The following is a 3591-nucleotide window of genomic DNA, read 5'->3' on the forward strand; positions in this document are numbered from 1 at the left end:
TTCTTGGAAGTGCGTGGGAGAGACGGCACTGCTGGGTTATTCACGAAAAATCAGAGAAAACCAAATGGCCACGAGCACACACTGATGTGTTACCCCAAAAGACAGGGCAGATCCTCCAAATGACATGGTCAAAGCAAAACAAAGATTATTTTGCCTGGTTAATGCTGGTGGTGGGAACTGAAAGAAGTAGAGCATAAAGCTGCCTGTCAGATTTCTGCAGATGAGATATCTGCTTATTAACCGTCCATAAAATAATCATGAGGACCTTTAATGAGCACAAGGATGAAGCACCTCTATGCAAAAGAGCTCTGCTCACACGGCCAAACTGCTCTGCTGTCACATCTGTAGCTAAAATCTCCTTTTAAACAAAATCCTGATCTTCTCTAAGTGATTCTCGGGTAGAAATATCAGAGCTTTTACAGACCTAATCCTTTCAAGCCTTCCTGTCATAGGGAAGGAAGATTTATGTTGTCCTGTTCCCCTGGGGCTCGAGTCCTCATGGTGCTGACAGGCAAGACAGAGTTTATCTTCTTGCAAATATTTCTACTCAGCCCTCAGGGGCTGAATCTCTGTGTGAGGAGACAGCAGGCGCTGGGATGCTGGAAAAGCAGCTGTGGCAAAAGGGCAGCCCAAGGTGCCTGCTGGAAACACTTGTCCTGGCACTTTGGGAGGGTGAGGCAGGGATGCCAGCTCAGGTGCAGGAATCTCCTGGTTTGCCTTCATCTCTAAACAGGCTTTGTTTCTTACAGATGATCCCACTAATCCCAGGTATATAAAAATTTGAATTTAGCCTGTGTAATAACATCTAGATTTCCCTGAGGAAAGTGGGGATTTAAACTTGCCATCTCTTGGTCGCTTTTTCAGCCCCCAGAAGTGAGGATTAGGATGTTGTGTGTCACCTGTGCACATCTCCCCCCTGACACAGGGTTTGTGTCACAGCTAAAGCAGGTTTCCAGTTTGTTCTGATATGGAGTAACCTCGACAGGCTGACACCCCCAGGAGATCCTGGCTGGAATGGAGAGCTGGCACACCAGGAGCTCATCCCGGACGTCCCGCATGCCCCTCGTGTGGTCACCCCTCAGGGCTGACTGACCCTGGCCGTACTGCTGCAGAGTTTGGGCAGCTGGGGGAAATGCAGTACAACTGATTTCTTTGCTCCTGTGATACTTCAGGGGGAATTTTTAAGAGCATAAGACAGACAGAACTTCTAAATTCAAACTTTAGCCTGCATTGGAGGTAGGGAAAGAAATCTGCTCCTTGTATGTCCTGGATTACTTAAAACATTGAGCTGAACCTACTGCTTCTTCTTAGTGCTGAGAAACACTGGAAATAAACCTCTGCCATAAATTGAGCTCCATTTGTGTGATATTTCATCTCAAAGTAAGGTTAAAAAGATTCTCTCACCTTTAAACACCCCTAAGCTTAATCACAAACTTAACCTATTAGAAAGATGCTCTGTGCCCCACCTACACATTTGTACCCTCACCCAATGTTATTAACAGTGCCATAATTCACTGGGTGTTTTCATACCTTCCAAATAATATTTTTTATTTATCCTTAGGAAGAATGCTTAAGCCTTATCTCAACAGGAAGGTTTGAGAGGAATCCAGAGCTTGTCCTGGAGGAGCAGAGATGCTGAGCCTCTGGGATGGACAGGCAGAATGTCCCGGAGACTCCCAGCTCTCCTTTGTTGTTTTTTTCCCCTCAGGCACTTCTGCAAAAGACACTCCTCACCCCATGGCTTCTCTTTTGCCTGGCTTCCTTCCCCTTCCTCCCTGGCAGAGCTCTGGCTTTATTTGTGTCAGAAAAAGCAAACAGAGCACATCGCTGTTGAGGCGCTGGAGCGGATTGTCTGAAAAGTTAACTCAGGACATTCTTGAGTCGTGGCCAAGAGAAGAAGAACAAGCCCCACAACAAACCACACAAAAATCCTTTTTCTGGCAAACTCTGTTGTGTTCCTCAGGGCAGCAAGAGGGGCTGAAGTCAACAGCGATGTCACGGCACGGGCCGGGGGGACAAACAGCGGCAAACTGTTCCTGTGGCATCAGCCACAGAGCAGGAGCAGCAGAGAAGTGCTGCCTGCTGGATAGCAACTGCTCTTCCAGCTAAAAAGCATCTTGGAAACGTTAAAATAAGCTTCTCCTGACCAACTCTGCACTTCTAAAGGGGATGGGTTTGGTTTCGCCCCAGGCTGTGGAGCGTGGCTGCCCCTCAGTCACCCACAGCAGCATCCCTGGGCTCATCACGGCTGAGGGACCCGGGCTGGAGGGAGCAGGAGCAGCTGGGACAGGGGCTGGGCTTGGAAAAGTGGAGCAGTTGGATGAGCTTCCCGCTGCTCTGCCCAGCAGGAAAAAACCACCCCTAAGATCTACATCCCATTCAGCTGTTAAAGACCGAGGCCGACAGCTGAGGTGCAGTCAGTCAGGGCACAGGATGAAGCTAAGGCCTGTCCCCAGAACATCTCCTGGATGCCCAAACTTTCTCCTCCCCTCCTTGCAAAAGGAGAAAACCCAGTCGTTAGGCGGAGAGGTGGAGATGCCAGGTTCCAGCCAGGGAATCTCAGAGACTCCTCCCTGCCCACTCCTTGGCAGAGCGCTGATGTTCGGAGATCCACATGGAGAGCACAACTCTGGGAGGGTGGCTGGCTGCTCTGGGGACTTTTCCTGGCAGGAGCAGCCCATCTGTGAGCCACGGCAGCCACCTGCTGGTACCTGCTTGCCCGCATCCCTGCCTGCCGTGTCCGTCCCATGGGATGGCACTGCCCCTGGCCTCCAGCGGGTCCCCAGCCCAGCCTTTCCCAGGGGGTGCTGGGGGACAGAAAACGGGGCACCGGGGGAAACACCTGAATGCAGGGAGTTGCTATTTTATTTCATTTATTCTTGGTTTTTTAAAATTTGTTCTTTAGCCTTGGCAGGCAGGTGTCTAAGAGGAGATGCTGGTCTGCTCAGACGGGGTCAGAGTCCTGGTGCTTGCCCTCAGCTCCCCACCAGTTCCCCCATCCCTCCCAGGCACCCACAGGGGTTGGTGCTGGTGAGAAGCCCCCCCCGTCTTCCCAATGACCAAAGCAAGGCTCAGCCTGCTGTCCTCCTTCAGCACTACTTCGGGTCAAAGCACACCTTATTTTACCCTGAATAATAGATGATGGTATAAGAGCTGCCAGTTTTCCCTTTATTTATCCAGCCACTGCTGAGTCCTTTCCTCTGTCCCTGGCCCCAGTGGTGGGGATGAGATGGGGCAAGTTGGCCTGAGCTGGAACTCACAGCAAGAGCAGCTTTTTGGGTCAAAATACAACCCAGTGCCCCTCTCTCCCAGGAATCAGCACCTTTGCTGGCCACATTCCACGAGCCAGATGGGTGATTCTCGGGACTGAGCAAGGCAAAGACCTGGTGTCCTCCTGCCATGGATGAGTGAGGTGTCAGAGCCTACCCAGGGTTTGCTCCTGATTCTCTCCAGAGACTGAACCCCCTTTCCCAGCCACAGTCTCCCTCACAGCCTGGGGATCAGGAATTCATTCCACAGGGGTATTCCTCAGCACAGCAAATCTCCGTGAGCCAGTCTGAGCTGGGGCACAGATGAACGTCAGGCAGCAGC

This window comes from Corvus cornix, chromosome 18 (assembly GCF_000738735.6).
Source record: "Corvus cornix cornix isolate S_Up_H32 chromosome 18, ASM73873v5, whole genome shotgun sequence".
NCBI classification, from domain to species: Eukaryota; Metazoa; Chordata; class Aves; order Passeriformes; family Corvidae; genus Corvus; species Corvus cornix.